The 10695-nt window shown below is 37.0% G+C and overlaps 2 non-coding genes across 2 annotated transcripts; both read right to left on the bottom strand.

Moving 5' to 3' along the window:
- Window positions 1-5715: 5715 nt before the first annotated feature.
- TRNAN-AUU (transfer RNA asparagine (anticodon AUU)) lies at window positions 5716-5787 on the bottom strand. The gene has a single exon. It is a non-coding gene; the product is annotated as a tRNA-Asn (tRNA).
- Window positions 5788-6000: 213 nt separating this feature from the next.
- TRNAK-UUU (transfer RNA lysine (anticodon UUU)) lies at window positions 6001-6072 on the bottom strand. Its single transcript has one exon. It is a non-coding gene; the product is annotated as a tRNA-Lys (tRNA).
- Window positions 6073-10695: the final 4623 nt, after the last annotated feature.

The raw sequence follows: 10695 nt of genomic DNA, 5'->3' as shown, positions 1-10695 counted from the left end.
AATTTGTATAATGTGATGTTAAGAGCTACGAAAAAAATGGCAATTAGAAAGACACTGCAACAGCAGACATACATACATACAAGAGAATCCGTCAACATCAAATGCTACATTTTGCAGTGACTTGTGTGCTATGATGATCGATGCAAATATATTTCATTAAAAAAAATTAGATAATCTACACTTTCGAGACTTTCTACGTAAATATACAAAGCAACATATTCCGAGAGAGTCAACATTACGGAAAAATTACTTCCACCCTTTGTACCAGGACGTTGTGAACAAAACGAGAAATGAAGTGGGCGACAAAAAAATATATGTTAGTATGGATGAAACGACAGATGTGACAGGGAGGTTCGTCGTAAAGAAATGTTTACTAACGTATGATACGATAGAAAAGATGAACCACACAACAATTGCAACCGTATTTTCTAATGCCATGGATATTTTGTGGCCTACTGGTATCAAGTATAATAATGTACTTCTTTTAGTCATAGATGCTGCATCCTTTATGATAAAGGCAGGTCAAGAACATAAAATAAGGTATCCTAAGTTGGTTCACCTAACTTGCTTAGCACGTGGACTCTATAGGGTGGCGGAAGTAATTCGTTCTTCTTATAGAGACGTCGATAGCTTTATAGGTAATGTTAAGAAAATTTTTCTGAAAGCACCTTCCCGAATACAAAAATTTCAGGAAATCGCTCCCGGGATTCTCCTTCCACGAAACCCCATAATAGCAATATGGGGTAGTTGGCTGAACGCTGCTTTCTATTATGCCACATATCATGTTCAAATTGTGGAAGTGATCAGTAGTTTAGATTCTACAGAGGCACGTATGCAATTGAAATAGCAAAATCCCTAATTTCAGTTGATCTTTCGAGCAGTTTAGATTTCATACAGAAAAACTATTTGTCACTTACCGAAAGCCATAACGTTGTTACAAACATCTGATTTACACATGCCAAATGCTATAAACATAGTGGAAGAAGTATCTGTAAAACTTAAGGAAACCAAAGCCGGAGAAGTTACGAAAAAAGTGAACGAGAAACTTCAGAATGTGTTAGCAAAAATCATGGGTTTTCAATCATGTGTGGCGTGTGAGATGTGTTGCTGAAAAAAAAACAGAGCTCTTGAGATCAAACAGTGAAAGAAATATATCAGACATTGATATTAATATTCCTGATATAGTATATTATTCGTATGCACCTATTACGTCTTGCGATGTCGAAAGGAGTTTCTCACGGTATAATTTTTGTTTATGTGAGAGACCAATGGTTTCACTCACATCTCATAGATAGGAGACAGAAAGTTGAAATCAATACAACTATGAAATCTACATCGACATGGGGAACTATTAATAATGGAATTCCTCAAGGATCAATATTAGGTCCCCTACTTTTTCTAGTGTTTATAAATGATCTTGCCCCCCTAATAAAAGATGTAGGTCATCCCATATTATTTGCAGATGACAAGTATAGTAATTACAGCCAATAACTCCAACACATTCCAATCTTCAACAGAGGAAGTTCTCTACAAAATATGTGACTTGTTCTCAGTCAATAAATTGGTATTAAATTGTAACAAAACTAACATAATTCAATTTAAATCCTGTGCAAATTCAAACTCGCAAATTTCTAGCGCAATAATTAACAACAGATCCCTATTAGAAACAACAACAACCAAATTTCTTGGCTTAAAAGTGGATAATGTGTTAAATTGGAAAAATCATATTAAAGAAATTACCCCCAAACTAAATTCAGCTTGTTTTGCTATTATAACTATGCAAAAGATAGTAAATATCAATACCTTAAAAACAATATATTTTGCATACTTCCACTCCGTAATGAGTTTTGGAATAATATTCTGGGGAAATTCCACAGATAGTAACAGTATATTTCTATTAAAAAAAGAGTAATTAGAATAATAGTAGGTGCCAAATCTAGGGAAACTTGTAGGAATATTTTCAAAAAACTACAAATAATGCCCATGGCATGTCACTATATCTTTTCATTAATAGTCTTCCTCGTATGTAATCGTAAAAACTTTGTAACTAATTCAACAGTTCATAGCATAAATACACGTCAAAAAATGACTTTCATACTCCATCGGCAAGTCTATCGTGCTATCAAAAAGGATTGCGTTATTTGGCAGTAAAAATTTTTAATAGCCTCCCTATCGATATAAAAAATGAAACTCAAAACATAAGATTATTTAGGGCCAAATTAAAGAAGTACCTAATTTCTCACGCCTTCTATTCTGTAAGTGGATTCATGACATTCAATAACACTTCATAAAATTGATACTAAAACTATGTGTTGTACTAGTAGACTATATTGTAAATCTCGTCTATATATATATTTCATCTAGACTGTGACTATAAATTAAGACTTTATAATAGTATTAAGTTTTTTGACTTGTTACATATTCTAGCTGTAAAGCAATGTTTGAATACCATGGAATGTTAATAAATACAATACAATACAAAAAAGACGCAGAACGTTCACTTTAGACATTCTCCGCATGTACATTATTGTCCATTGCAATGCATAGACTACGTAGTATTCACTTCACACGTAAGTACAATATAGTGTTTTATAACGGAGCACAAATTCACAGCCATCATGCACCGCACAGTGTACGCATTCTTTTGACACAACTGTACGGACATTGCAGGTACGCGCCCGTTGTGTACTTCTGGAGTCACCGTCTCTGCTTCAACATAAATAGATTATAGTAAATGGTTAGTAGACTTGTAAGAACAGTCACTCTGATCCGTCCTTTGCTTATGACTGTTCACTATGTAATTTATATTGCACTTCACAGAGTTTCGAATATGCAGGATTTTTTCAAGAACACACTTCAGTTTTAGTTTAAACGTTTTATTGTTATCAACAGCTGATCGTATAGTATTTAAAATTCTTTCACAACACTAGGGTAAGTATGTGTACGCATGGTTGTTGGAGTCGGCAATCACCGATGCTGATATAACTGCTTGAAACTCCAGATCCTTCAGATTTATCAGGTGCGACTCTGGGAATGGGACCAGGATCTATTAGGGCCAAGGCAATATAACTCACTTGTCAGCGTGCCCAGGTGCAAGGATCCTTCCAGGGTCCAAGCTATGCCAAGCTATGGAATTTTATGGCATTGAGATCTATTTGACGCGTGTCCTGCACCAAACCAGAATAGAATAATGGCTTTTCTTGGCTTTGACGTGGGTTGGACCCTGGACGGTTCCGTACACTTAGGCACGATTTGGCCCATTGTGCGCTCTTATATCCGATGATTGTCCAAGTCCGACGCGTGGCCTGGGTGGCATTCGTGAATCCGACAATGACAGATGGACCATCCTGCCTCAGCCCCTGATAGAGCCAGGTCCCGCTTCGCAGACGAGTAGGCCTATAAGCCCCAAGGACCTGGATCCCCAAGCCTTTCCTGATCAGCCGACGCTGGCAGGTGGGCCATCCTGGCTCAGCCCCTGATAGAGCCAGGACCCGTCGCCATGCGAGTAACCTGATGAGCCCCAGGGGCACGGAGCCCCAAGTCCTTCCCGTATCAGCATCGGAAACCCGTACTGTCCCAAGAATTCACTCCAGAATATTTTTACTATTGCGGATAATAGATTAAATGAGGAGGAGATAGTGTTGGTGTAATGATAAAGGGAAACAGGAGTACCCCGAGAAAAACCTTTTGCAACGTCTGTTTTTTCCGCCACAAATTCCATCACGACCTGGCCGGGGATCGAGCCCGGGGCGCCTGGTTGGAAGGCCAGCGCTCTAACACTGTAGCCACAGACGAGAATAGACTATTACGTCAACAGAAAAATAGCCAAAAACTAAGGGGACTGTAATTCATAACCGTCGTTGGCAGCTAATCTTAAAGCTAAACACCTTAACAGTAATGTCAAGCTCAAATTTCGTAGAAAAAAGGATCAGAGCAAATATTGAATTATATTCGATATATGCAAACCAAGTTAAATGGATAAAGATGAAGATATTCTGATCGCGTTCAGTTTATTTACAAGGCCACAGAGGTAGACCAGATTGCAGGCGCGTTTGCTTCCGATCCGAAACTACGCTCGGCCATGGGTTCGATTTCCGCTTGGATTGATTAAGTGGTTGGGTTTTCTCCGAGGTTTTTCCAAACCGTAAAACGAATGCAAGGTAATCTATGGCGAATCCTTGGCTTCATCTCGGCAAATTTTCGATTGCAGCAATATTTTACTACTTAATTAACTTATTATCCCCAGAACATGAATTTTACCACCTATCGAAAAAATATTGGGAATAAATTTGAGTAAGGAACAAAAAAGAAGTTTCCTTCCCAGGCAGGATTCGAACCACGAAAGTCTTAGTTACCAGTCTATCGTACTCTGGAGTGAACAAGGCTCTGAAATCAGCTGCAAGTGTCGGTCCTGTTTTTTTGCCACTACTGTACATATTCAATTAATAAAACTATTATTAAGTTTACTTTTTGACTCTCCCTCGTATCATCAGAACAGTAATTACCTTTATGAATAGAAAAAGATATCGTATATGTATAATTTATTTCGATACAGGCCTATCGGTGTGAAATATAAGCAGAGTCTAGTACCTATGCGCTAAGGACAATTTTCTTCCGCAGGCGTCTCTCGTCGTGAGACCCTTGTAATTGGTATTATCCTGGATTCGAATACAAGACGGATGTAACACTACCACCGAATTGCTTGTATATGTATATATTAGTATGAGTTTATTACTGTTCATAACATCTGTTGTATTACTGAAGACAAGAAACGTTCATCTGAAAGTTTGTCTTAGCTATGCCGTCTGTCAATATCATGTACAAGTAGACACAAATCATGAATTGACGTCAGTTGATACGTTGCGATTGACATGTACAGTCAGTAACAGATGAAATGTCTCCTCTCTGCTCCTGCAATCCTTCGTAACATAATTTCATTGTCGTCTAATCTTCCGTAGCAGGCTGCAAATCTGTAAGGCTATCGCAACTTGCTGACAATGAGTGTGCTTACGTCTATCGAGATGAACGAATATTAGGTGCAAGTCACTGAAGAGTGGAAAAAGCGTAACAATATTAATTTTTAATCATTGTTTTACTAAAAATGATTAATTTCTATTACGTTTATTATGAATATATATGTTTAGTCATCAACGGCATTAAGATACAACATTTAGGCTATTTTACGTAGTAGGGGTCACAGACGTAGCTCCGGGGTTGCAACTGGGACTCAAGGTCCGAGGCTGCATTCGGGCGTGTTTTGGAATCCCATTTGGGTTGATTACTTGGTGGGCTTGTGTAGAGGTTTTCCTCAACTGTGAATCGAATGTAAGATACTTTCGTAACGAATCTTCAGTTTAAATTTCAAAAATACTGCTCTGCTACAACCAAATCAACCAAAGCTAGGTAATCTCATATTTAATGCAACGCCATTAAATAGCAAATTAAAAATTATTTGGTGGGTTAAATGTGACATTAAAATCGGGTTGTCTAGCATATAATAATTTATGTTTTAGTTCTATTTTTAATATTATATATTTATTTGAATGGTTGAATTATGAATTATTTTTAGAATAGTTTTTTAACATTTTCCGCATTCACTATGAGCCATTTTACGAATATTGTTTTTTTTTTTTTTTTTTTTTTTTTTTTTGCAAATCAAGATTTCAGGTATAACTCCCTGTAAAGTTGATTTGAATAATTTCGAGGGAAAAATTGTTCCGGAGCCGGGTATCGAACCCGGGACCTTTGGTTTAATGTACCAACGCTCTACCACTGAGCTACCCGGGAACACTAACCGACACCGATCCAATTTTTCCCTCTATATCCACAGACCTCAAAGTGGGCTGACAACCGTCAAGCAACCAACTTCGAGTGCACACTAACTCTGTGTGACTTAAATTGTGGTTTTCTGTTAACGACCAGTAACGTGTATTATGCAAATCAAGATTTCAGGTATAACTCCCTGTAAAGTTGGTTTGAATAATTTCGAGGGAAAAATTGTTCCGGAGCCGGGTATCGAACCCGGGACCTTTGGTTTAAAGTACCAACGCTCTACCACTGAGCTACCCGGGAACTCTAACCGACACCGATCCAATTTCTCCCTCTATATCCCGGGTAGCTCAGTGGTAGATCGTTGGTACGTTAAACCAAAGGTCCCGGGTTCGATACCCGGCTCCGGAACAATTTTTCCCTCGAAATTATTCATTGTTTTTTTTCTACCTCACTTGGTGTTTCGTCTCGTCATGACACACTATATTGTACATTTCGAAACGAAGTAATATTCGGACAATAAGCACTATATAAAATTGCCTTTACATCTGCGTAAGACTGGATGCTCCCTTATTATCTTACGAATTTTATTAAAATCTCTACATATATTAGGAGATTCAGTGCGGCTCAAATGCATATGTTTAGACGAAGCAATTTCTTGACTTCTATGTGATATGTTAAGATGGAAATAACGAAAAAAACATGAAAAAATGGAAATGTTGTTTTTAACTCTAAAAAAATTAAATGTTTCAGTTTTCCAAATCTGTGCTTATTTTGGCCCTGTGACACTTTAAAGCCCATCAGGACGAATTTAAAGGGACCAGCGCGTGCGTGGAGCTGCAGCCCTTTAAACTGATACTCAGCTGCCATTCTGACAGAATTTATTCGTTATTGTAACTAATTTCAATTTTAATCCAGTTCATATTTCGCGCTCTTATGTAGGAGAAAAATGTGTGTGGTAGATAGGAACAAAGGTTATAGATAATATATAATCGAAGCTTGTCTTGCATGCAAAATGGTTCCGAGGAGGTGTTTGGATCCTTGAAAAAGATTGACATAGCAGCTACTTCAACAACTACAGTAGTTAGTTTGTTCAAAATGGGGTCTGAAGTAACTGTAAAAGTGAAGAAAGATGTGACATGGCTGGACATAATTGAGAGTGATAAGAAATTCAACCGGGCAAGGGACAAGCGTCGAATTCAACACATCGAATTTTCCAACAAAGCAGCACATAGATCAGAACGTAAGAGACTCAAACTGCCCAAAATATCTGCAGAGTAGCAAAAGAAGAAGGAAGACTGTTCAACATATGGTGCTGGACAGTTTTAAGCTACAGAATTTTCAGTGTATGTACTGTATATTGTATTTTGATACTCTTTTTGTCCATTTTCCAATTTTCAACATTTTGTAACATTCAAAATATTCTAATGAATGAAGTTTTTCTCCAATCTCAGTGAAATTTCGCACAGAAGTCCAAAAAAGTATGCGAAGTAAACTGACACATGGGGCGCTCAGAGCACAAGGGAATCAAGTCACGAAAATAAACGCTTCAGAAAATTAGACTAGAAGTCTTTTATGTATAGTTAATTACTCATTAAAGGTGAGTGTGATTTTAAAAATCTGCATCATTGCGAAGATTGTGAGGACACAATTCTTTTGTGCTCTGAAAGTAGCCTTAACTAAGGTATGTACAGACGAAATATCTCCCAATTGACCAAAGGTGGACTTGATTCTTTTGTGCTTTGTAGGCTCCACATGTGTTTTCTTATATTTTTGAAAGTATTGAAATCAGCATGTGTTGAGGATGTCATAAGTTTAAAAAAAATTGAAAATATTAACAACTGATAGAGTCCATACTTTTTTCTTTTCTCAAAAAGTAATTGGAGGAATATGAAAAGCATGTGTCACATTTTACATAGCCTACATCTACCCGGAATAAGTTAAATATAAATTTAAAGGACAATTCTGTAAACTTTGAAAATTGGGTCAATTATAATTCAGTAGCAAAGAATATAAAATTAATTATAAGTAAACTAGTTGGAATATCAAAGTGAAAATTTGTGTATTTCATATCCAAATTGTAAGATATACGTGCTAAACATTTCAGTTTAATTGATGTAAAAATGTAGAAGTTAGAAATTTCACAGTTCCATAGCCTTAGGAAATACAGACGTACTGGATAGTAGGGGCCCATTCCACAAAGATATGAAAGGTATGGATCCCTACTGCCATTAAAAGCCGATTGTTTGGGAGCCTTAACCTCTCGCCACCCTCTGCGCCCTTTATGGCCTGTCATGGGGTTGACTTTACTTTTATGAAATATGTATTGTTGTACATTACAAGTTACTGGTGAACGTTTTTGTAAAGTTTGCAGTTTATCATCATTCTGTTTCAGGAAGGAATTAAAGTGTATTGTACATTAACATTGAATCGTTACTATTTACATCATGTCAATAACCATACTACATAATGACATTAAGCAGAAACAGGAGTAGCTCAGTCGCCTGAAGCTCTTGCCTGCCGATCCGGAGTTGCACTCGGGCATGTGTTCGATTTCCGCTTGGGTTGATTACCTGATTGGGTTTTTTCCGTGGTTTTCGCAAACCGTAAGGCAAACGTCAGGTAATCTATCGCGAATCCTCAGTCACAATTTACCAAATAGCATCTCGCTATCACCAATTCTATCGACGATAAATAACCTAGTAGTTGATATAGCGTCGTTAAATAACCAAGTAATAAAACAGCTGTTTATCTTCATATTTCATTCGTCGAATTAGATTATGTTTGTCTCCTTAACCATATTGTCGTAATATTTTAATTTAGGTTATACAGCAAATATTCGTAGTAGCCTACTGTAATATTTTTATGAATATTAATATCCTGCAGTGCTATTTATTTTAGTTTAATTTGATAATAAAAAATTACTTTCTTAATATCATCAGGTTCTCCCGCGATCCTCGCATATGCTCTGCTATAGTTTCCCATTTTAGCCAACAGAGGACGCTAATAACGATCTTTGCCCTCCAAACTTAATTGTTAGGCCTACGGAATTTTAATACTGCAGAATTATTAACATAACGTCAAAGTAAACTCAAGCAAGAACCTCTGCTATTTAGACTCGCAGCCGTGGCGAGAACGTGACTCGCGAGGCATTGTGGTTCGCAGTGATAGCTGTGCATTTCGCTTGCTTCTAACCTCCGCCAACCCCCACCCTCTCACTCACTGAAGTCAAACTTCATTCCATTTGTATTTGTCTCTGACCTGCGAGTGGTATATGTCTCTCTCGAAACCATGTACGAAAGTTCCAAGTAGGATGGGAGGACGCATTTTTTTGCTGTCAATATGATGATAATATTAAACGTATGATTTGTTCAAAAGTATTACGAGGAAAACGGTTGTATAACACAAAACGGCACTATACTATATGTTGCTGATGAAACATTAAAAGGTTAAGTGTTATTGTTATCATCATCATCATCTCTGTACGTCGACCCTTTTTCAGCAGGTGTACGAATAATGCAGTTAGCTCTTCAGTTCGAACTCACTGATTTACTATGTGATGTCAAATGAAAGCTAGATGTAAGGACTTGACAAATGTTGAACTTTCAAATCTTTGCCGAAAAATAAATATCCGAAGCTTCGTTCTTTCGCTTGCTCTGTTGAAGCCATGTTCGCTACAACTTACGTTTGTGAAAAATTATTTTCAACAATTAAAGTAGTAAAAACCAAATTAAGATCACGACTGACAGACAAATACCTTCGTGGTCAGCTATGACTGGCATTAAGTGACATAATTCCTGATTTTGAAACTTTGTGGCAGAGACATTCTGAAGACAGTTAATTTTAGATTGTGATATTGTTCATTTATTGTTCATTTCTTTCTTCGTTACACATACTAAACATTTGTTTGTAGCCTTGTACTGTATAAGATTATATTTAAGTGCTTGGCGTAAAGAAAATGAAAATCCGTTAATAAGTCAGACAGTTGCTTCACTTCCCCTTCGGGTGTCCGCCTCCCTCCATAGGTGCTATGCACGTTGCAGGTTACACAGTGGCTCGGCGCACGATTACATTTTCGCTACCGCTGCTCTATCGTTATGAATAAATAGCTTAATTTCCACTACTCTATAAAGAGGGAAAACTACTATTTTTAAACAATTTCATGGAATCTGCAATCGAAATGTTAACACAAAATGCAACTCTTTTTTTCTAAAACTGCAACAAAATGCTAAAACCTTTATGCTAATCATATTTCTAGGTATCATAATTGAGAAAACTTCCTGCATATTGATTATGCTACCATTAAAATAGCAAGATTTGCAGCGCATATCTTCGAGTTCTTCGTTTAAATTTGAAATAACACACTATCTAACACTGGTGAGTGGGGGAGGAAATGAGACTTGAAGAGAGGTACGAGTAGTTTGCTGCTAGAAAATTCAAACCCTGGTATTTTCTCAGACACAGGAATAGAACTCCATTGTGTTTGGCGTCATGCCGAGGATTCATAGATTTTCAAAGTAGTGTCAGGTTTGAAGGTTCAGAGAAGTGCACGGTATGAACATGAAGTAATATATCATGTCGGATAACACAATATTGCAAGCCAAGTGTAGGTTTTTGCAGATAAATCTACTCTTAGACGGTGAAAAATGAAATGTGAAAAGTGGAAGTGGTGCAAATGTAGGAAATGCCAAAACATAGCGAACGCAAATGTGTAAGTAAACAATTTCATAAATATAAAATAACAAGCAAGCAAATCGATGAATGCATCCGAGTGTTGGGTTTTAAAACATAACACAGCTAATAGGCCTATATAGGCTACAAGTCGTTGCTGGTTCCGTATTTGAAAGATGAAATGTAAACATAACGGACTAGTTGAATGTTATATTTATTACAGAGTATACATTTATGAATAAAAAATTTACGCGA

The sequence above is a fragment of the Periplaneta americana genome, chromosome 10 (genome assembly GCF_040183065.1).
Source record: "Periplaneta americana isolate PAMFEO1 chromosome 10, P.americana_PAMFEO1_priV1, whole genome shotgun sequence".
Lineage (NCBI taxonomy): Eukaryota > Metazoa > Arthropoda > Insecta > Blattodea > Blattidae > Periplaneta > Periplaneta americana.
This window is presented reverse-complemented; position numbering and strand designations above follow the sequence as displayed.